General features: G+C 38.5%; 1 protein-coding gene across 4 annotated transcripts in view; it reads left to right on the top strand.

The window, feature by feature from the left end:
• Positions 1-25,413, top strand: part of LOC125467354 (protogenin-like) — a 125,629-nt gene that overhangs the window by 83,214 nt on the left and 17,002 nt on the right. The gene's annotated exons all lie outside the window — the stretch shown is intronic.

The raw sequence follows: 25,413 nt of genomic DNA, 5'->3' as shown, positions 1-25,413 counted from the left end.
ATACAGTGGGTTATCGTCAGGCCGTGAGCTGGAAGGTTGAGGCTAAAGAGGAATAGAACATGATGAACATGATGTCTGCTCTGCTGTGAGCTTAACAACATAAGATTTGGAACGTTTGAAACTCATGAAAGTTGTATGTGATTCTCTTGTTGTTTTACATTTTGCTGAGGACTTTGTAAATCTATTGGAATTAAATCTTACTCAATGTCCATTCAAAAGGTTAGTTAATTTTACGAGGTAATTAATTATGAAGCTTAGGTGTCAATGAAGTCGTTGAATCAGTGAATCCATTATGCTGGAATTTGCTTATGTATTTTGACTCCAAGAGAGTTGGATACTGCCTGTAAACTGTTATTAACACTAGATGATACTGCTTAGTTTGTTCCAGTTTCTGTTCCTAATGATTTTTAGCTCTAACATGCATTAAAGATCTATTGAAAAGAAATCTAAGGCTCTTCTATAGGTTTAAGAAGACATTTTAAATAGATGTAAGGATAAGACCTATAACTACAGGCCAGTTAATTAGTTTGGGGATTTCTGCCACTCCTCAGCCGATTGGCCCATCTGATCAAGATCCCATTGTGCTCTGAGGCAACCTTCTTCACTCTCCACCACACCTCCAATTTTGGTGTCATCTGCAAACTTACTAACCATAACTCCTATGTTCATATCAAGATCATTTATATTAATGATGAAAAACAGTGGACCCAGCACCTATCCTTGTGGCACCCTGCTGGTCACAGGGCTCCAGTCTGAAAAGCAACCCTCTTCCATCACCCTCTATCTTCTACCTTCCGGCGAATTCTGTATCCAGATCGTTAATTCTCCCTGTATTCCATGTGATCTAACCTTGATAATCAGTCTACCATGAAGAATCTCATCTAACTCCTTACTGAAGTCGATATAGATCACATCCACCGCTCTGCCCTCATCAATCTTTATTACTTCAAAAAACTCAATCATGTTAGTGAGACATGATTTCCAATGCACAAAGCTATGTTGACTATCCCTACTCAGTCCTTGCCTTTCCAAATATATGTAAATCCTGTCTCTTAGGATTCACTCCAGTATTTTGCCCACCAGTGATGTCAGGCTCACCAGTCTGTAGTTTTGTGGCTTTTCCTTACCACCTTTCTTAAATAGTGGCACCACGTTAGCCAACGTCCAGCCTTCTAGCACCTCACCTGTGATACAGATATCTCAAGATGGAGTTTAATTCAGATAAATTTGAGGTGCTGCCTTTTGGAAAAGCAAATCAGGGCAGGACTTAAACACTTCATGTTAAGGTCCTCGGAAGTGTTGCTGAACAAAGACCTTGGAGTGCAGGTTCATAGTTCCTTGGAAGTGGAGCCACAAGTAGATTGGATAGTGAAAAGTGGTATGCTTGCCTTTATCGGCCAGTGCATTGACTAAGAGTTGAGAGATCATGTTGCAGTTATACAGGATATTGGTTCAGCCACGTTTGGAATACTGTGTGCAATTCTACTCTCTCTGCTATAGGAAGAATGTTGTGAAACTTGAGAGGGTTCAGAAAAGATTTACAAGGATGTTGCAAGAGTTGGACGTTTAAGCAATAGACGGAGGCTGAATAGGCTGGCGGCTGTTTTCCCTGGAGTGTTGGCAATTTATAAAATCATAAGGCATGGATAGGGTCAACGGGCAAGGTCATTTCTCCTGGGGTGGGGGAGTCCAAAACTAGATAGCATAGGTTTAAAGTGAGGGGGGGAAAAGATTCAAAAGGGACCCAAGGGGCAACTTTTTCAGAAAGAAGGTGGTGCATGTACGAGCTGCCGGAGGAAGTGGTGGAGGCTGGTACAATAACAACAGTTAAAAGGCATCTGGATGTGTATGTAATTAGGAGGAGTTTAGATAGAAACCTGGCCAACACGGATGAGTTGGACTGAAGGGTCTGTTTCCGTGCTGTATATCTATGACTCTGGTTAGCTGGAAGGCTCATTTGCAATGCAGAGTGACGCAACAGCATGGGTTAATCCCAGCACTGGTTCCAAGAAGGACTCTCCTTTTTCTACCTCTTCCCTCGTCTGAGATGTGGTGACCTTCTGGTTAAAGCACCAGTCATCACTGTCTGAAAGAGCAGCCTAGTAGTCCTCTGAAACTATGGTGACTTTACCTTTTACCTGGAGGTGGGAACACTTTAAGTAAGAATTAGGACAAGCTCAGTTGACCTTTACTCAGATTTGAATGAATTCAGGAAAGCCAACATTGTTTGTTCATAAGCTGAGCGTAACTTCAAGCAAGTTTTGTTGAGGTAATAGTGAGGGATGATGGTTATGTAGTTGATGTAGTTGTTATAGATTTCTAAAAGTTATTTGTTAAAGTGTTGATCAAGCTTTTGAACAAGTGGCTGCATGAATTTGTCAGTGACAGAAGAGAGCAGTTAAAAATGATTGTGGTTTGGATTGGAGAAAGGAATACCATGGGAGATATGTGCCAGTATTAGATCAACTACTTTTTAAAAAATCTGTTAATGATCTCCTCTTGAGTGTAGAGAGCACAATTTTTTGAAATCTGCAGATGGTACAGAACTTTTGAAGTATTGCAACTGAGAGGAAGGTAGTGTGTTGGTCTTAACGAGAAAACAGGCAGGTGAAATAGATGGATGTGTGGATGATATAAGTTAATGCCAAGAAATGTACTTTTAGTATGAACAAGGAAAGGCAACATAACGTCAAGGATTCCATTTTAAAGTGGGTGCAGGAGCAGTGGGATGCAAGAGTAAACATACATAAATTGTTGGAAGTAGCACAGCAGGCTAAGAAAACAACATTCGTTATTCTTTGAGCATGTGAGCATGGCTAGCAAGGCCAGCATGGCACTCCAGTGCCATTGAATCGAGTGAGCTCTAAGCCATTTCAGCGAGCAGCTAAAGGTCAACAGCATTGCTGTGGGTCTCGAGTCATGGTAGGCCAAACAGGAAGGAATGTCACATTTCCTTCTCTAAAGGACATCAATGAACTAGATGGATTTTTGACAATGATAATTTCTTGACCACAACTGATAATTGCATTCAGTTCCACCAGCTGTCATTGTGGGATGTAGGCCTGTGTCCCTAGACCATTGACTTGGCTTCTCTGTTCGTAAGGCATGCTAAGTCATGGGTTTATAAAGGCATGGAGTCTACAAGCAAAGAACTTAAGTAATTTTTTGTATAACATTGGTTTGAACTCAGCTGAAGTATTGTATCTAATTCTGAACACCATCTTTTAGCAGAGATGTCGAAAAGATTTACAAACGTGGTTCAAGGGATGAGAGACTCTGTTTTGTGGTCAGATTGGAGAAACTAAGGTGGTCTTTTTGGAGAAGAGAAGGTTGAGAAGAGATTTGATAGCTTTCAAAGTTGAGGGGGTTCTGGACTGACCAGCTGGAAAGAAGCTGTTCCCGTTGGCAGAAGGGTTGAGAAAGAAAGGACACTAGTTTAAGATGATGCGAAGAAAAACTTGACAGTAAATGGTTATAACCTGTAGTTCAGTGTGAGTGTATCAGGGAGGGAGATTTGACCACGGCATTCAAGAAGGAAATTGGCTAATAATCTGAAAAGATTAGTAGTACTATGGGTAAGGCAAGCGAATGAGATTAATTGTTCTTAGAGATGGTTCAGATATTGTGGACCAAAGAGCATTTTTATGCAGTGAATGTTCTATGATTTAAGGTAAGTATTATTATTTGGGATGTTTTATTAAGGCAGCTTGTTTTATTCATCCTGCAGGGAGGGGAGGCAATGGCCTAGTGGTGTTATCAGGGGACTGTTAACCCAGAGACACCACCCGCCCCGCCCCCCCCCCTTCCTGGGGACCTGTGTTCAAATGCAGATGGTGGAATTTGAATTCAATAAAAATCTGGAATTAAGAGTCTAATGATAATCATGAATCCATAATCAATTGTCAGGGAAACCCATCTAGTTCACAAATGTTCTTTCGGGAAGGAAACTGCCATCTTTTACCTGGTTTGGCCTACATGTCACTCCAGGCCCACAGCAATGTGGTTGACTCTTAACTGCCTCCTGGGCAGTTATGAATGGGCAATAAATGCTGCTTGGCCAGTGATGCCCTCATCCTGTGAATGAATAAAGAATGAAAATATTACTTTATCGATTATAATCAAGATTTTTTTCTATGTCGCTTTATACCTTGGGTTTACTTTCATTGTTTTTACATGAATTAAACTTAAACACTGACACCTAGATTCTTATAATAATTGTACACGCTGCCATCTATACTGTTCAATAATTGAAGAGAAATGTAAGCAGTTTTTGATATGAATGTTGAAATTTAAATCAGACTGTCAGACTTCATCTCCCGAGTTTCAGATGTTTTCAAAAGAATGATAGTTTTCTATTTTAAATGAAATCTTATTTACTCAGTTGTGATATGTTATCCACATTCTAACAACACATGTTAGGATTTCCTAAATCATTGAAGGAACTTAGGGAATTCAAGCTGTCTGTTTTTTTCAATAAATGTGAATGGGTTTAGTATTTAACTATTGCACCCCTAGACTGTTCTGTTGGTTTTATATTTTGTCTAAAATACTGAAAGTGCTATTTTTGGTAGATCTAGTGCAGTCAAGGTGTCAGGTTTGGTGCCGTGGCCATTGGCCTTCTGAGTCAAGATCGAGAATGTAGCCCCCAAGTCCCTGTGAGACTGAATACTTAATTAAATTTGATACCTCAGTGCATTAGGAGGAATACTGCACTGTTGGAGATGCCATCTTTCAGATGATGGTTAAACTAAGGTCCTGCCTATTCTCGGGTTGGTGTAAAAGATTGCATGATAGTATTTGAAGACAAGTAAGGGAGTTTTCCCTGGTATCTTGACCAGCATTAATCCCACATTAATAAGCTAATTGTTCAGTCAGTGTCACATTGCTCTTAATGGATCTTGTAAATTGACTTCCATGTTCCTTATTTTACAAAAGTATATACACAGCAGTAGTATGTACTGCATTGGCTGCACAATGCTTTGGGATATGAACCAGTTACAAGAAATGCTCTATCAAAGTTCTTTTTCCACGTTTAACCTAGGAAGGATAGCTGTGTTCAAACAATAGTAGAGGAAATGTGGCTAAACTTCAGCAAATTGTGTCCACACTTTTTTGCGAGATTTGCTACCATTGTAGACGAGAGGGCACTTTGTAGGAGAAAACGAGTGCAGCATCAAAGCAGCTGTTGCTCTTTGCTTCAGAAGTGAGGCCATATGTTTGTCAGAAATCCAAAGGTCACAATTAGTTGATGAAGGGACATCTTCAAAACATTACACCTAATTTATGGCATTAGACTTTCACAGTGCTGTGAGATCAAAAACAGCCTAATTTTATCTGATTAATTATCAGCAAGACTGTAAGATCCTGTTTGAATAAATAAAAGATAAGATTCGTGGATGAGCAAGTAATGATATAAGCAAATATTAGAATGACTTGTAAACAGTATAAATAGCTAGCTGTATTTATCTTTCATGAATCATTAACATATTACACTTTTCTTTGGAGTGACCTAAATGGTATGGTATGATATTATCCATCTGCAAGTGTTCTGACAATTATTCAACCTTTAGAAATGGCCTGTTCCTTATTCATTTTGTGTTGCATCATTAATGAAAATCTATACATTGAATAGATGTATTGAATAATCAAATTTTCCCAACAGTTCTACTAATGAAGCAATTCTGTTATCGCTTTAAAGCACATCTGTGCAAACCCATGTTTGCTCATAGTTGAGTATGATGTATACAATATTATGATAGATAATTGGAACAAAGAACACGTTTGAGTGGAAAGTTGCCTACTGAAGAATTTCTCCAGTAAGAAACCCAATGTTACAAAGTGCATAGAACAGTTTTAAAGAGCTTGTGAGCAACTTTTAAAACTAAATTGCTTTCACCTATTAAGAAATGTATAAGGTAATCTAAAGTGAAGCTAGCATTGACTTCCCCTCATAATCACATTGTAAGGCAAGATGTCTCTCTGATTTATTCTCAGAAGAATGAGAAGCTCTTAGATGTGTGAGATTATCATATAGGGTTCAAGTAAGTCTGAGCTTTGAAAAAATACTTCAACTTGCAGAGCTCTTTCATATGCTACATTTAAATGCTTTTGAAGTCATAGCAGAATGTTTTCTAAAATAAAATGTATTTCTTTAAAGGCAACTCATTCACACTTTTTACATTGAACAGTCATGGAAAAAATATACTTTTTCAAAATATGTGCAGTAGCACCTGTTAAAAATTTGAATCCGAGTTTCATGAATCAATTAGCAAGAGTGTTAAACATATGAGGGGAAAAAATTGGGAAAACAGCACCATGCAGTACTACCTGGGTGGCCAACACAGTAGTGTTCATTGATATCATTGAAGCAACTGTGCAGACAACCTATCTGCAAGAAATTGATACAAGTCTGCATAGCAGCAGTACGCAAACAGGTTTCTCCCCCATGAACCTAATTTTGTCCAAGTTGGCACTGAAGCTGCCAACCAGTGCTGCTTCCTTTGTTCAGTATGATTTGAGCCTATAACATTTAATAAACGTTTGCTTTCTGCTAGTAAAAACCATCTTAGCATGTGCTTTTAAGGCTTTTGTATGCCAAGTGGAGACAGACAGCTTGTCCCAGTCTCCTCCTCCTCCTCCATTTCAAATAGTGTCCTATTCCTCCCCCAACTCCCAAAACATGTTAAGAAGGGATATTTATGCAACTCTGGCTACAGATCTTGACATTATCTCAAATTTTAATCAATGATTTATCAGTCATCAACCTTATCCATAAAAATGAATATTCTGACCTATCCACAAATCCCAAGGTCAAAATTCTGAAAAAAGTTCATATTTTTCTTGATAAGAGACTTGGTCTGGTGGCCAGATGATGAGAGTGGGATTTGGAGATCCAGGAGATATTATTTGAAATTAAGAAAGTTTGTTTCAGCTTTAAATACTTGAACTTTTTTATATATTGGTACCTGGATGCGCGCCTCTTCCTTGTGCTTTTCCCTGCTCAGTACATAGAAACAAATACATACGGAAATACAATTAAGTGAATAAAACTGAGGTGGGAAGAAAAATCAAAGCCATTCTGTCGCATCCCAAAACCAGCCCAGCTCATTCCTGCCTCCTAACTTATCCTTCCTTCCACTTGTCCCTTCCTCCCACCTTAAGCCCCACCCCCATCACCTACCTACCAACCTCATCCTGCCCCTTTGACCTGTACACCCTCCCTGGACTGACACATCTCCTCTCTAACTCCCCACCTACACTCACCTTTACTGGCTCCATCCCCGCCTCTTTGACCTGTCTTCACCTATCTTCTCCTCTATCCCTCTTCTATCCGCCTCCCCCCTCCGTATTTATTTCAGAACCTCCTTCCCCTCCCCCATTTCTGAAGAAGGGTCTAGGCCCGAAACGTGAGCCTTCCTGCTCCTCTGATGCTGCTTGGCCTGCTTTGTTCATCCAGCTCTATACCTTGTTACCTGCCATTTTACATCATTTAATTTGAAAACAGCTGGTAAATGCAACACAGAGGCACTAGACTGCAGTTATTGGCAGGAGGCTGTAAACACAGTGCAAGAAGCCTTGCTATTCAAGTTATCCTTAGGCTTTTTTTGACATCTCTGCTATTTTCCTAGGCAGACTTTTCTTTTTAAAAAGTCACTTCATAAGGTGTAAAGTTTAGAGTTCTCATTATCCTGCCTAATGTATTGAACACCCCCAACATTTTCTGTTCATAAATTAGCCATTCACAGAATCGTGGAATAATGTGTTGCCATGTTAGGAACATAAGAACAGGAGTAGGCCATTCAGCCCCTTGAACCTGTTCTGCCATTCAGTGAGATCACAGCTGATGTGTGGCTACATGCCTTTTGGCCCATATCCTTTAATATCTTTGTTTAAAAAAAAAAATCTGTCTGATTTAAACTAAAACTGATCCAGCATCCACTCTCATCATTATCCAAATGTCTACCACCCTTTGTGTAGAAGTGCTTCCTAACATCTCATCTGAATTATTTAGCTCTTTGGCTGGGACCTTTGTTATTATTTACATAAATGATCTGGATGTGAATGTACAAGGCAAGATTAATAAGTTTGCAAATGATACAAAATTAGGAGGTATATTTGATAGTGAAGGTTATCAAAAGTTACAGAGGGATCTTGATCAGGGGGAAGTGGGCTGAGGATTAGCAAATGTAATTCAATACAAATAATTGTGAGGTGTTGCACTTTGGAATGTCAAACCAAGGTAGGACTTGTACAGTAAATGGTAAGATCCTGAGGAGTGTTGTGGAAAAGAGGGACCTAGGAGTACAAGTATCTAGTTCGTTGAAAGCGGCATCACAGGTAGACGGGATGGTGAAGAAGGCATTTGGCATGTTGGCCTTCATCGGTCGAGACATTGGGTACAGGAGTTGGGAAATGATGTTACGGTTGTATAAGTCATTGGTGAGGCCGCATTTGGAGTTGTGTACAGTTGTGTACAGTTTTGGTCACCCTGTTATAGAAAAGATATAGTTAAACTGGAAAGTATGCAAAGAAGACTTACGAGGATGTTGCCAGGACTAGTAGACCTGAATTATAGGGAGAGATTGGCCAGGACAGGACTTTATTCCTTGGAACATAAGAGAATGAGAAGTGACTTTTTTGAGGTGTATAAAATCATGAAGGTCATAGATAGGATGAATGCATATAGTCTTTTTGCCAGGTGTGGGGAATTGAAAATTAGAGGGTATATGTTTAGGGTGAGAGGAGAAAGATTTAGGAACGATCTGAAGGGCAACTTGCAGAGTGACGCATATATGGAAGGTGCTGCCAGAAAGTGGTTGAGGCAGGTACCATAGCAACATTTAAAAATCATTTGGAGAGGTACATGGATGGGAAGGGTTTACAGGAATAAGGAACCATCGACCAGTTTGGACTGAGGGGCCTGTTTCCCTGCTGTATTACTGTATGACTGTATGACTCTAACATTTAGAGTATGCCCCCTCATTCTAGAATCCCCAACCAGTAGAGCGGTTGTATTTATCTAACCTGTTTTTTCCTTTTTAATATGTTGAAGATTTTCATTCAGATCATCCCCTAACCTTTAAATTGTAGAGCAAACAAGCCTAATTTGTATAATCTCTCTTTGTTACTTCACCTATTGAAGTCCAGATATCATTCTTGTACGCCTATGTTGTACTTTTCCTCAGGCCAGTATATATTTCCTTCGGTGTGGTGCCGAGATCTGCCCTCTGTAGTAAAATTGATGCCTAACCAGGGTTTTATACTGCCTCATAGCTTCTCCATCTTTTATACTTCAATCGTCTGAATATAAAGGCCAGCTTTCCTTTAGCTGTCCCAATTATTTTCTGAATCTGTTTGTGTCACTTTAAAGAGCTATGTACCTTGAACCCCCAGGTTTAGATTTTTAGAATTTAGAACATTACAGCACAGTACAGGCCCTTCGGCCCTCGATGTTGTGCTGACCTGTCATACCAATCTCAAGCCCATCTAACCTACACTATTCCATGTACATCCATGTGCTTATCCAATGACGACTTAAATGTACTTAAAATTGGTGAGTCTACTACTGTTGCAGGCAAAGTGTTCCATCGTCTTCAGATGTCACTGAATTTAACTTCAAGCCATCTTGAAAATACCCTGATCTATCCTCTTTCGGCCCACATTAATCTTGTTTTTGGAACCTTGCTGTTGCCAAATTGGTTTCATTTGCCACCATAACACTAGTGATCACTGTCAATAAAGTGGTTTTGGAATGTGAAGTGCTTCGGGTTATTCTGAGGAAGTTAAAGGGACAGTGTTTCGAAAGAGAAAACATTTTAGGTATATACCTTAATTCGAATACTCATTTTTGGGAGTGTGAAACAGATAACAAGCCTTTTAAGTTTTTAGCTTTTTAAATTGAGTGAGTGCTCAATTTGGGTTGGAACCCTACCTAAACACAAGATCACTTTCCTCAATTGCATTTCCCATCTTCACATTAACTCTGGACCGTAGAAAGTGTCTACTTTGGACTGTGGTTTGAACACTAATGTTAGTTTTTGGAGGTAACGGTGTGGAGCTGGAGGAACATAGCAGGCCAGGCAACATCAGAGGAGCAGGAAAGTCAATGTTTTAGGCCAGGACCCTTTTTGAAGAAGGGTCCTGACATATATATGCTGCCTGGCCTGCTGTGTTCCTCCAGATCCACACAAGTTATCTCTGACTCCAACATCTGTAGTACTTACTATCTATTAGTTTTTGGCATTACTTTGTTTTTAGGTGTGAGGTATGAAATTCCTTGTTCTATGTTTGAAGTTTTCACATTCTGTAATTATTACTGCCTGCTATAGAAATTTTACATGTGCTATTGAGACTTTGCCCCAAGTTCAAAGAACTTCAGAGAAAAGCCTTGACGTAAAATTTCCTATTGATTAATTGCAATTTTAAAATTAATCTTTAGGAAGCATTTAATCCATTTTGGAGAGCTGGAAATACTGTTTTTTTTTCCTTTATTGTGATTAATTTTCCACTCCCCAAAATATCATTCATGGTGCGTAATTAATTGACCAGCATCTTGTAGTAAAGCAGCCTCATTGTGGCAGTTTGACTTGTTTTGCTTGGTCTAAGATGGTGTCTCCACATCAATCAATTCTAACTTTTTCAGCTCTATAACTTGTTTATACAGTCAATTTAGTAGAATATAGGAGGAAGAAGTTTTGGTTAGGTTATTTTAATAAATATTCCCATAATGCTTCCTTGCCATTATACTAAAAGGGCAAGAAAGTCTCCTTGGCTTGAGGGATTTGAATAATGTTGGCAATTTTAATGCTCTCTGAAAAGTTTCATGTTCCTTTAAAAGATATTCAGCTGAACGATAAGAATTGCTAATTATCCAGAATTCACAAACGTATAACCATGCACTCAATATTTTTGTGGGGGACCGAGCTATTACTGCTGATATCTTGCCCCTTAATCAGATATCTACAAAGCCAAATGCAGTAACAAGTTACAAATCTTTTTAAATCAAAAATGTAGTTTATTCATAAAAGTCATCTACAAGTACATACAGATGTTTTAAATCAAATCTGTGCAGTCTTTGCAGAGAAACAAAAACAAACAAAGCATTGGGATTTTGATATTTATTGAGTTTCTCTACAGTTGCAAAAAAAAGGCATTTTCTACTTACACAGGAAAAAAGTTATGTTCATTTTGAGGCACCAAGAGGGTCTAACAACTGAACAGAACCTAGTTATACTTGTGCAGAAACACTTTTTATATGGTAGCCTTTCTGTGCCTTGGTGGTGCTGCCCTTAAGAATGGTGAGTATTCCTCCCTGAGCTCAGGAAATATCAATGACACTGTTCATCCTTTTGGTTGCTGGGGAAGCTGATACAGACTGGGCACCTCTGACTATAAGTGATTGAAGAGATGTCCCACCCTTCTGCCAGTGTTGCCAGTGTATCAGGAGGAAAGATTTGCTTTCACCAATATCATTAATGGCCCTTGCTTGACTCATTTGAACCAAGTCTTTGTACAGCTGGAATTAGATCCAACTCCCAACTGTAGCATGAAAGGTTAAAAGACTATTTTACTGATGTTGCAGTTACTTGAGAGGGTACTGATGACAACTATTTAAGTCTAAATTGACTTTAATTAAAATGAGACATTGAGTCAACATGTTTTTTTAAAAAATCTTGAGATTGAGTATTTTTCACTTTTTGTGTAACTTTAATCCCTTCTCAGTGAGGTAATTTGTACAAACTACATTGAGAACCACAAATTTCCATTTAACAGTTTGAGTAAAGTTGCAGACCCTTATGTTCTATCAGATCTTAGAGTTGAGCTACTGAACAGGTCACAGCTGTAGAGAGGCAAAGTATTGTTGACAAGGTTATTGCATGCAGCAACGCTGTGCAGTTAAATTCAAATACTTGTATCGTATAGTTCTGTTCTTTGTTTCAGGCACAAGCTTTGTTGTCTTAATTTAACCAGTTTGATAAATGTAAGTTTTCATTCTGTTGCAAGGTCACAATGGTAGTTAACCCTTGAAAAACTAATAGAGCCATGCTGATTCTAGAAGAAAATGTATTTCTAGGCCTGAGGGCACATTTTGGAGCAAAACAGATATTTCCCTTTTGCAGTGTCATAACACTGCAATTTACAATCATTAATGTTACTGACTCAAATATCAGCTAGACCTCAATTACCCTATAGAATGAATTATTTTTAATGCTGTAAATGCGACAATTTTTATATCATCGTTTTACTGAGTTTTTAATTTTTTTGGTGTTTCCTTGATTAAGGTTTTTCACCTCTAAACGACACTGCCCAGCAGAAAAGGAACCATTTATTTTGGAGTTGGGGGTGGGGTGGAGGAGTAAGAGTATTTGACCCGAAGGCCTTCAAAGGGGGCAGAACAAAGGCTTAAGATAGGCAGGATTACACAAATAAATCATAAACATCAGGTGACCATGAAGAAGTGGAGGATTTACAATGGGAGCAGCAATTAAATCTCAAACCTGGTTTACTCTACAATTGCAAATTTGATTTTCCCTATCCATAGTAAGTGGTTTGATTGCAGACAGGGAGGAATTTTTCACTCTCGAGTTTGATCTGGGCAATAAACTAACTTTGGCTGTTGTTGCCAGATCAGAGACATTTTACAATCAGAACTGCTCACTATGCACATATTTGTCTCCTTTCTCTAGCAAATGTAAATATAGTATGTGTTAAACTGATTATTTCATATTGAATGAAGGCAGCAGTAAAAATCTGAGGAATAGACATACTTGGTTTGAATCACTGGAACATGAATGGACTGTATGTAGCCTAGTATGGTTTAAATTTATTAATGTGTGCTGTGAAAGTTCACTGAGCTGCAAATTTTGGAATTATTTAAAAGCATTTTATAAACAGATTCATCATTACTTTTATGAATAATACCGAGATATACTTGCGCTGATTTTTATATATTTGAATGCTGCAATATCTGAAGTCTAGTTGTTCTGAATAGGAAAAACTAACCTTTTTCTGGACATTTCCGTAACATCATACGAGCTTACTTTTGGCTTTGTTGTGTCACTACTCCCTTTGCAGTCCCCCAGACTTCAGTCTCTCATTGCTTCAAAAGCAGACTTTAGTCAAGGCAGATTCTAAGAATGTCAAAGGGCATGGCCCCAGATGTCACCATCTAACATGGTTGGATTCTTTCCTGCATAATTGCTGCAGCTTTATTGTGTTCTAAGAATGGGCTTGGGGCACTGTATTCACTCCAGCAGCCTAGCCCCACTGGACTGCTGTAGGACAATATACTGCAAGCTCACTGAGAACCATGCAACCACTTCTTTTGCTTGTGGTCAAAATTTTAACTTGGATCACAGGCAAAGATTATGTATGTGTACTCTGATAAATCTGGGTCTTGTATTAAGTAATCAGAGTTTTTTTTAAAGAAAAACAGTTGTAAATCTTGTGTCCGGGCACTGTTTTTGTCTTGTCTAGCCAGCTCTTATCTGTTGCTTGGTCCCAGAGGGGGCCTTTTTAGAAGTGGAGAGGTCTGGTTTTTCAGGGGTTTGTCTTTGTCTTTATCACCACAAAATGAAGGTTTGTGTGGGTGGAATCGCCCTTCAGGAAAAAAAATTCTCCCCGGCTTTGACCCCAGATTTATCTTTTTTTCCTGCCCCTTTATCAGTGACCTGTTAGCCTTTTTTTTGACAGATCTTTTGAGATTCACAAATATTTCTGACAGACAAGGAATCACCTTTTTGAAACAAAGCTATTTACAGCTTGTCATTGGTAGTGAATGGTTAGCCAAAATTTGCTGGCGATGATGCATTTCGCAAGTCATCAAAAATACTTTGCTGATATGTTGATGTAACTTTTTAAATAAGTAGTTACAGTTATCAATTTTCAAGACTGCAGTGTAATACCAAAAGTGAAAAGTTAAAAGACACTGACTTAATTTACATCATTCCACCATTCTAGATCTTTGATAATGAAGTATCAAGTTTTATGCCATAAAATAAAAGGCAGTTGCTACATATCTGGTTGAGATTTGAGAATAGTGAACAATCACATTTGCCTGCACAAAACAAGACGTATGAATAAACTAGTTGGCTTCAATGGCTTTTAGTTGAGGAATGCAAGCCCAAGTTCCTCCTTTTGATTTTACTGCTGTAAAATTGTGTGGATACCTGACACTATGGCCTTAGTGTGTTGGATCCCAACAATATGCCCTGTTGAGATATGCACTGAATTATATACCCTTGCACAAGATTCCAGCGAACTGGTGTGAAAACCAAATGCTGGAGAAACTCAGCAGGCCTGGCAGCATCTGTGGAGAGAGAAGCAGAGTCAACATTTCAAGTCCAATTTTGATTCTTCAGAGCCCAATTTATACTAGATGTTATCGCTGCTTCTCTCGCCACAGAGGCTGCCGGACTTGCTGAGTTTCTCTACCACTTTCTCATTTAATTTCAAACTTCCAGTAGTCATAATGTTTTGCTTTTATCTGGAAAACTTTTTTTAAAAAAATTCATTCAGGGACTGTAGACATCACTGGCCAGACCAGAATTTTTTGCCCATCAGTTCTGAAGTCACATAGATCAGATGATGTAAGGGTATCAGATTTCCTTTCCTAAAGGACATTAGTGAACCAGGTGGGCTTTTTCCCCGTCAGTCAACAATGTTTCATGGTCATTGTTGGACTCTCAATCCCAGATTACTCTTTTATTGAATTCAAATTCCTCCATCTGCTATGGTGGGATTTGAAACCAGTCCCCAGAACCTTAGACTTAGTAGGAACTGCAGCTGGAGAATCTGAGATATACAAGGTGTAGAGCTGGATGAACACTGCAGGCCATGCATCATCAGAGGAGCAGGAAGGCTGACATCTCGGGCCTAGACCCTTCTTCAGAAATGAATTTCTAAAGAAGGGTCTAGGCCCGAAACATCAGCCTTCCTGCTCCTCTGATGCTGCTTGGCCTGCTGTGTTCATCCAGCTCTACACCTCTTATATACCCCAGAATCTTACCTCGGTTTCTGGATTAATAGTGAAGTGATAATACTACGAAGCCATTACCTCCCTCTGTTTTGTCTCTTCCATGGATGCAATACAACTTCTGGGGAAACTATGGGATATGATACAACCTACAGAAACTGCAACTAACAATTTAGGCACGTCATGGTCCAGTTGGGATCATGTTTAACTGTGTATGTGCACCACATTGGATGTGAAAAAATGTGTTCACCACTAATGGAAAGTTCCTCAAAGCCTGAGATCTAGTTCTTGGCTACCAGGAAGCTTTGCCATGCTAAATTTACCATTCTTCATTTGGCAACATGAATACAGAGATACTGTAGGCCAATATTTGCTGCTCCTGTTTAACAAAATTTGCATCTGAAGTATCAGGCATAAGTGATCTCATGCTAATTAGGCCTGCTGTGTTCATCCAGCTTCACACTTTGTTATTGTGCCAATTAGTATTGGGTTCTCTAAGAAATTTGTGACGTTATGACTTCCCCTACCTGGCTGAGAGTCGCTTGGCTCAATGTACTGTTGCAGCTTGTGCCCTAATTGAAATCAGGAGTTCAGCATATTCAAATATTGATCTTTTGGGTCTGTATTGCTTTGATTAATATTGGGTTGATTTTCAGGTTGTATTTCTCAGAGCAGATGTAGTTGAGGGAGGATTTGATTGAGATGTACAAAGTTATGGTGCGCATAGAGATTTAAGATAACGGGAGAAACTCTCTCTTTTAGTTGAAGGGTCAATAACCAGAGGATGCAGTATTAAGGTATGGCGCAGCTGGTTTAGAGTGGAATTGAATGGTGAGTTCTGGAACTCGCTGCTTAACAGGTGGGTAGAGGCAGGAACTCTTAGACATTTACAAACTATTTGTTGGAAGTACCATAGCATACATGGCTATGGGTCTAGTGCTGGAAAATGGAATTAGAAAGGTGCTTGATGATCACTGAAGAGCCTTTTTCTTTGTTGTAAAAAGTCATTCTATCTGGGTGATAGCTTTTTCCTACTGAACCTTGAGAGAGTTTAAAATTGAATTTGTCTAAATGGTCTTTTTTAAAAAAAGTGTTCATCTAGCCTGCTAATCTGGAAGGTTGATGCCAGAAACCATGAACCATTCAGACAGTGCAGTAAAATTTTGCTATGGAATATTGTAAGGATCATAAGGACTCACCCCAACGGTATTATTTGGTATTAAAATATAACATGTCATAATGCAGCTCAAGCAAACCTATACCATGTGAAAATGTAATTTTTTTATAAAGTAATTCCAGCTTTTGGTGTTCTAAAGGAACATTTGTTTTCCTTTTACTTTATGGGAACTGGAATGCATTGTAACTTTTCCACTTATCCAGTTATCGAACTCTCTTCTTGCACCCAAGAGGAATCTACAAGTTCCACTAACACAGCCACTTAATATATTGACTTTGTGGGGGAACAATACAAGCTTCTATACTAAATCTGGGAAGGTGCTAAAGGCAGCAACTAAGTCACTTCTTAAAAAAGGATGGCATAGTGAAGGTGCTATACCTGTTGTATGGTCGTCTGAGGTGTGGGCTAGTTAAGATGTGAGAAGTAGCAAACAAGTAACCAGAACTGAGCAAGGGATGTAGCACTTGTGTGACTTGATATGATTCTCTGATTCCTACTTTGTTACTTTGGTATAATCAGCAATCTCAAAACTAAATAAGGGTAAATATTATCCTGACTAAATATGTATCAATATGCTGCAAGGTAATGCTGGAAGCTATTGGATAAAGTATTGTGCTGCAAAATTCAGGGTTTTCAATTATTGTACCCAGTAGGAAATTAAAGAACCACATGGAGACTTGCAAAGTCAGTTTTCATCCTCTGTTAACTTGATTACTTCTAATAAATTCCAACTTTTTCTGTTTGACAAAAATGGGTAATGAGTTCATTTTTACAATTTTTTTCTTTTAAAACATTAAATTGATTTTTTTCATAAGAAAAATACCTTTTCCCATTTAGTTCATTCAAAAGTAAGCAGCTGTGTAGCTAATATGAATGATATATTTTGGGAAAGGACACTAAAGGAGTAGTAAAATAGATCTTCATAAAGAAGATCTGACAACTGTATTCCTACAACTACACAGTCTTTAAAAGCAGACTTAACAGGTTGAGAAAGCCATAAACAAGTGGGATTCTGGCACTATGTTTGAACATAGTAAATACAAAATCCAGGAGAGAATAATCAATTTTTTTTTCACAGGACTGTTATTTAAACCTTAGTTGCATATTTTGTGCAGTTGGGGTAACCCATTATGAAAAGGATATTAGTGTAATTGGAGAAATGAAATGTTGGTGTTTGAGATGGTAGTTGGTACATGATTATTTTCACTGGCCAGTGATTAGTATGAAGTGAACATTTAACATTAGCACTTGAAGCATGAAAGGAGAGGCTTTAAAAAAAAATAGGAAATGTTATTAGAACATTCATTGCGTAATCACAAGTGACCATTGAAACCAACTTGATTAAATTGTTTAAAGGGACATTGGGCATTTTTTTTCTTAAGTGATTATCTAATGTATAGGGGGAGGGAAAATTGCAATAGTTAACTCTGTTGTGGAGTCACCAGAGCATGGGCACAGTGGATCAAATTAACCTTTTGGAATAAATTTTTGTGACAAGATCCTCAAATGAATATTTAATATTTTCATTCTAGTTTGCATTAAATGCAATGTGTGAGTTTTGGGCTTAAATTTCTTCTAAAGAGTACTAAGGTGAAATAGTTAAACAGATTACCCGAAGGTCATCAGATCACATTAAGTTGCCTGGAAACATTAGTAGTTCTTTAATTGTTTCACTTAAATTGGACATGCACTAACATTTTATCTTTGCATTGATACCGTAGATTGCATCTGAGTATCTCAGTTGATGCAGAAGGTTGTGTCTAATGAACTCTGACATGCTTTAAAATATTCAAGACTTAAAAATCCTTTGAGATGGTGTCTCATTAGTTTTAGAGGTTCAACAGATTCTTTTGAAGTCTCTGGAGCAAGGAAGCAAGCAATTTCAATCTGCAATTCTAGAACATGTCTCCAGATTATTTTCTGTAGATTTAACATTTGTTCTTGGTTCTCTGTTGTACATATTTAGTTGCTTTATTTAAATTCCAGTATTCCATTTTTTTTCAAGTGAGTTTCCTATCTGTTTTAACCAGATCTAAAATCTAAACAATTGAAAAGAAAGTTTGACTAATTTGGAATTCAGTAAGCAGCATTATGGAAGTAAATACCACCTGTAAATCAAGATCCAAAGTTTGCTGCTGGTCTTGAAATATAAAGTGTTTTTATTACATTTAAAATGACTCAACTAATGTGTTCTACTGTAGTAAGTTTGTGCATTGTATGGCCATTGAATATGTAGTTCTGAGTTGTGAGATTATTGCTCTGATCTGGGATTATGCCATTTGTACTTGATGATAGAAAAGTTCTGTAAATTCTGCAGCTGTTGGAAAGATCAATAGGATCTTCAGTGATGGCTTTATTCTGGGTTTTAATACACTCATAGCAGGATGCTGAGCCATGTGGTGATTTGTTGCAGCAGCCCAGCTGGCTCTGAAGTTGACTACTTTTTAAATTAATAGTTTAAGTAGATGATATTCTTTCTTCTTCATATAAACGACAACTTGTGGATCTTTAGACTTTTCACTCAATCTCCTTTACTGTCTGAGAAAATAACTGTTTGGGACCTGATAGCAAAATGTTTCATTAATGAAGTTTCTTGGACAATTTTCTTGGTTTCTTGTTAGTATGTATTTACTATGTGTCTCTTTAGGGATAGATGTGAATAAAATAATTCAAGGTGATTTTTTGGTTAACACTGCTCTATTAATTGGTTCATGTCTTCAGGACAAAATTAGGAGGAATAACATTGTCACTGTATAGAACTCAGGAACACGGCTGGAATTGTCTGTTGGATATCAAATGAGAACAGGAGTCTGTTCATCTATAATTCCCTTACAGGTGACCAGTATGCCAAGACTTGTTGTTGGACTCGTACGTGAAAACACTTATTGATTAAAGAATGTGAGTTGGTAATCCTTCCAGAACAGTACCCCAATATGTATCTTCACCTTCAGGAAATAAAGGCAAAGGCAGAATTATAACAGCACAGAACAGTTTAATTGTTTCAGATTCCTAATAAATCCACTGCACTAACTTTTCTTTTGGTTACAGCTGCCCATCCACTATTCCTCCTCCCTCCTTTATTGTTGCACAGTTTGTTGTGGGTCCTACTTCTCACTATTGCTATTCCATGACCTTCAAAATTCTTGAATCTAATTTTAATGACACTCCTATCTTTTCATGTTTATAATTTTTTTTTGCTGACCTTCCAGTCCATGCCCATTTGAACTGAGCTTTTCCCACCCAACTGCGGTCCTCCACCCTCTTGCACAGTCTTCACTGCCCAAGAAACTTTGGCACAGAAAGTATATGTAAAGTTGCACCATGTATTGAATCCCACAGTACAAATTACATCAATGTAACAATATACCACTGCACAAGTCGTTTCTATCAAACACTCCAGTTTGAAATGCACAATGATTAAATGATCATTAAAAAATACTGTGACTTCACAGCATTTTCTGAAAAATAAACTCTAAATTTGCTCTTGAGTCCCAATGTCACTTGACTTTTTTCCTATGCCTTTTAGTTTAGAAGCGCAATAGAAATTCCAGTGGCTGCCTAGTGTTAAGTAGCTGTATGTTGGATTATTTGCAGCGGTTGCAAGAAATTTTCATTCCTTCGGAGTTCTAGTCGCAATTTTGAAGTTAAAGCTACAAGAGGACAGAGGGTCATAACAAAGGTCATTTTAGGAATGGTGGAGACAATAACAGTGCAACATTAACTCTCTATAGTCCTTTTACTAAGACAGTGTGTTATCTTAACGTAAAGGTTTCCACTGTTACCACTGTTTGAACTTCTAACAAAGATGGTGTATAATAAATAATGGGTCTGTAGTAGATCTCCTGATAAGTGGTGGCTCTCAGGTTTTATGAGGATTATTTGAATACGCTACAAGTGTTCTGCATCTAAGCCCTCCTGTAGGTTATCTGGTTTCCAGAAACCATTAAACAGCAAAAGCTGTGCTTTTGTTTTAGATGATCCATTAACAGCAGCAGCAAAAGTAATGCCATGTAATGAGAGCACTGTATATCCAAGTTAGAGGAGTGACTTTGCCATTTATTCACACGTTTATTTACTTCAGCTGATTTTTATTGGGTGTTTCAGTATTTTTTTATATTGTGCTAAAAGACCTGAAAGGGAAAAGCAGAGTTTTTTGACTTTTGTATCAAAGCTACTGTGAAAATCCTTCCATTATTCTATAAGGTGCTTTACTGACTTAAAATTCCTGCAGTGTTGTTTCTGTTTTGATAACCTTATTTTGATTTTCTCCCTCCCAATGACAATTTAAATGTGCTATAGTGTGCTTATCCATCTCTCATGCCAATAACTATATCTTCTTAGCTTTTAAGTAAAACAATGTGTTACTAAGTGGAGTTGCTTTACATTGTGGAGTCTATAATTTGTCAATATAATTAATCTTTTTCAGTGCAAAGAATTTGAATAGTCATGCGCGTTCAGATTTTCCCCCGGTATTTGCCCTGTTTAATCCTTTTGAAACTATAAGTCAAGACACACTGGATTGGCAGCTCAGTTATTCCTGCTCCAGTTAGTTTTCTGACTAGATTACCTAGATTATCATTGAGTGCCAGGAATGAATCTGCACGTCTCTCCATTTAGAACTGCTGTAATAATCACTTTCCTTGCAAAGATCTTCAATTTGTAATTGAAGATCTTTGCAAGGAAAGAAGTTACAAAAATCTGAATTTCAGCATTCACTTAAGATTAACTGCATGATAAATTGATTAATACGGTCAGACATTATGAACATGATAAATTGTATAGTGTAATTAATAGATACGTTACAGAAATTAAAGCACAGTTCTAATCCTGTGGCTTATCATGTGTTGCTGACCTACACAGACTGCTCTTAGCTTATCTTGGTAAGAGTGTTAGTGGTGGTGCTACAATTATCCACAGTGCCTCCGGCTAAGGAGGAGAAATATCAGCTTGATTTGTTCTCCTGATTGCTATCTAGTGACCTCTGCTGGAAAGTGCTCTGGCATGGATATTCTCATGATCAAATAACCTATTGACATTGATTCTCAAGTCTTGCTTTGTGGAGGTGCCAGAAGGCTGCCGACACTGATGGAACTGTGCCCTAGTGATTGTTGCTGAGGTCAGATGAAAAGAGAATAAAATTTTGGGTGAGGGAAGCAGAAAAGAGGAAATCATTTTGTTCAGTCAACCTTCATTTTAAAACCATTTAAGTTAAAAGTTTTATAGGACAACCGTCTTTAAAAAATATCAATAGTTTTAATCTACATCTTGCTGATTATATTAGAATTCATTAAGCAAGCCTGAAATATCAAAAAGCTATGTTTGATAATTACTTGTGTTTTCAGTTCCAGCCTGTTAATAAATTGATTCCTTACCCATGTTGAATTTTCTAAAGGACGTACTATTCAAATTCGGCACTGAATAGGTTTAGGTTTGTACAAATATGTCCATGTACAGCATGTTAAAGGTCATCAAAATGATAAATACTAGTGCTTTGCAATCTTAGAGAAGAAAATCTTAAATTTTATAGAGCTGTGAGGTGATGGATTGGTTGCATTTACGACAACAGGCCTCGTATCTTAAGTTGCATTGTATAAACTATTGCAGTGAGCACTATCTCTGTCTGAGGAAGGACAATTCAGTGTTAACATTAGAGCTTCAGTTGTATCCATTTAATGGAACAGTGACCGGTTCTGGATGACCACTCTGGAGGCCAGCAGACATTTTAAGCTATTTGACATTATGATAAATTGTTCATGGGGCCACCCTTTGGAATGCAACAAGTCAGCAGGGATCCCTTGTAGATTACTTATTTTGTAGAATGGTTTGTGACTTTGTTACCTTTTTCTTGGCTTTTTTTATTTCATACTTTTGAGAACAATATTTTTGGCTTTTAATACAGAGAACTATGGTCGAATGCACAGATGCACAACAACTTAGCAACAAATGATCACATTTACAGCAAAATTTCACTTTCATTTTTGAATGTATATTCAAGTTAATTTTCTTTACAATTGAATAAACCATCTTGAAAGTGTATTGTATTTGAACATGGTGTGTAAATTTCAGAGATCAGGTTTGGCACAACATTTAAACATGAATTTCAGAAAAACCATTCCAAAGCAGTAGATCAGTTTTTAAATGAGTAATGAAAATGGCCTTAGTGCCAGGCAGTAAAACTAACTAAAACCTCTTTTATTGCATTTTTTGTTGAAAAGCAAAGCTAGAGAGAGATGGACTAGGCCCCAGATCCTGGTCACTAGAGAAGAAAGTGGGACTGGTACCAACCTAAGGAGTTGGATTTAACTAACACCAACCATGGTTCACCTCAGATGGCAGACACGCCCAGAAAGCCTCAGTAGAATTTGTATGAAATTGTGATTTAGAAGCAGGTTGCCTTTCAATGTGGGATTTTCTCCTTTACCGCCTTCTTTCTGGCCAGGATTTTACAGAGAAAGAGATAGGAAAGCATATGGGTTCATCTCACTCAGTCTCAGGTTTTGCACACATGCATACTTTGTCCTTTACCACCTTAATTTGCAATCTCTCCCACTCTTTCTTTGCCAATCACCTCACTCTTACCCTTTGCCACCCTCCTCACTATCTCCTTCCCTCCCATCCGTTCTATCCTTCCCTGTCATCATTTTATTTCTTTGCTTCCAAGCCCCTTGTGGCCTGCTGCACCATCTTGACTGTCTCCTTCAAGGTGCCTTCGGCAGAAAGAGATAGTGGTTCCTGCCTGACTACCTGTTGTCTCCGTGTCCTAGAGTTGCCTGTTTTCCTGATGTGTAGGTCTTGTGTTCATAAAGCTACTCTTACTTTTCCACCTTGCCACTCCTTGCATCTTCATCCACATCTTACACTTGTGCTTTATAACACTGGCAGCTGAATAGAATCCTGTGCTGGGGGAGGCAATAGCCTAGTGGTATTATCACTGGGCTGTTAATCCTACGACCCAGGTTATGATCTGGGGATCTGGGTTCAAACTCTGCAAGACAGATAGTGAAATTTTGAATTCAATAAAATATCTGGAATTTTTACCTTAATTTTTATCTGGAATTAAGAGTATAATGATCATGAATCTTTTTTGTAAAAAATATCCGGTTCATTGCCGTCCTTACCTGGTCTGACCTACATATGACTCCAGACCCACAGCAATGTCGTTGACCCTGAGCATTTAGGGATAGGCATGAGATGCTGGCCTAAGCAGCAATACCCTCATGAATGAATTTTTAAAAAAACTGTTGCATGTAAGCAAGATACAATATCATCTTCCTTGGGCAGTTCCTCTGGATCAGTTGCTGCCAGTCCGTTGGAGTGGATACTGAATTGGCTGACTGTCCAATGCATCATCCACAAACTGTCTCATGTGCTTGAACAATTAGGTAGTTGGTTCAAGATTAATGCACTCCCTTGGTTTTGATTTAACTTGGCACATTAATGCAGAAGTCCCTTTGGTGTGGTTCTGATCCTTCATTTTAGACACTTGTAAGCTAGGGTTTCCCATAAGTCAGTGGATATATTTGACTTATTTTAGGATTGCTTTGAGAACACCCACTGTCCTCCTGGGAGTCTCCTGCCATGACCAAATTATGAGTTGAACCCTTGCTTCAGGAATTTGGTATCAGGCATACAAGTGTTAAAAGGTTATAGAGCACGAAAAGAGACCCTTCAGTCCAATCAGTCCATGCCATCCATAATCCCAAACTAAACTAGTCCCACATGCCTGGACTTGGCCCATATCCCTCCAAACCTTTCCTTTTCAGGTACTTCGCTAAATGTCTTTTAAACATTGTGCCTGTACCCACATCCACCACCTTCCTCTGGGAGTTCATGCCACACATGAACCACTCATGTCTTTTAAATCTTTCTCCTCTACCTTAAAATGCCCCTAGGTGAAATTCCCCACCTAGGGAAAAGGCACCTGCCATTCAACTTGTCTACACCACTCATGATTTTATAAACCTCTCTACAGCCACCCCTCAATCTCCTATACCGCAGTGGAAAAAGTCCCGGCCTGTCCAGCCTCTTCCTGGCAATATCCTGGTAAATTTCTTCTGACCTCCCTCCAGTGAATCAACAATGGCACTTCTATGCCAACTTGCCCAGCATCAGAGAGGATATTGCTGTTGGACTGCCTTTCTTTCCATTTGATTTGGAGGGCCTTGTTAAAGGCACCATATTTAGTAATTCTCAAGTGCTTTGCACTGCCTATTGTAGATCATCCAAGCCTCAAAAAGATAGAGTGAGGGGGATGATTGCAACCTGGTAATCCATGGTTAACCTTGGGCTTGAGGAGCTGGTCCTCAAGTACTATTTTCCTCAGTCACATTGGTGACAAATTTCATTACTACCTCCAGTGTCTGCCTTCATCAGGAGTTGGCTGCAAAGGTACAGCAAGTGGGTCATGTTTTCCAGGATCTCCAGGGGAGGTGTTATGCTGTGGGAGCTGGTTGAGAGAGGATCATAATTTCCCCAAGTGTTTGAAATAGCTAGCTTTCCAGGGTGTCATATGCTTTGCAGGAGTTAAGTGACCTGCAGCTCTGAGTGAGGGTATGCACAAGCATCATCTGTGTTCTAGAGCTCCGTGACCAATTCAGATTAAGATAGTTGAGAGCTAAACTAAACTAAAGGGGAGGATAGCTTGACTCTGAAAGCATAAAGTAGCACTTTATGTGGCAAAACATGTTAATTTTAGGACCATGGGAACCTTGTCTTTGATATTTTTACCTCCTTATTGCCCATGTTTACATTATTATAAATGCCATGGTGTCTGGAATTGTTTCTTGTCTAGAAATTATTCTTTAACCCTTTTTAAATTGCATTACATTTCATCATAGAATCACAGAATCCCTACAGTGTGGAAACAGGCCATTTGGCCTAACAAGTCCACACCAACCCTCCAAGCATTTCACCCAGACCCATCCCCGTATAACCCACCTAATCTACACATCCCTGAACAGTATGGGCAATTTAGCATGGCCAGTCCACCTATCCAGCATGTCTTTGGACTGTGGGAGGAAACCGGAGCACCCAGAGGAAACCCACGCCGACATGGGGAGAACATGCAAGCTCCACACAGACAGTTGCCCAGGGCTGGAATCGAACCCAAGTCCCTGGCACTGTGAGGCAGTTAACCACTGTGCCACCATGCCGTCCCATTTGTAGATTAAACATTAATGTAAATGATTTTTTTTCAAAAATCTATTGACTAATTTATGCTGATTTATTCTTAGTTACTATTGACAGTTGGATAAAGCTTCAA

Source organism: Stegostoma tigrinum, chromosome 33 (genome assembly GCF_030684315.1).
Source record: "Stegostoma tigrinum isolate sSteTig4 chromosome 33, sSteTig4.hap1, whole genome shotgun sequence".
In the NCBI taxonomy this organism is placed as follows: domain Eukaryota; kingdom Metazoa; phylum Chordata; class Chondrichthyes; order Orectolobiformes; family Stegostomatidae; genus Stegostoma; species Stegostoma tigrinum.
The sequence above is the reverse complement of the archived record's forward strand: the minus strand, read 5'-3'. Positions and strand labels throughout refer to the sequence as shown.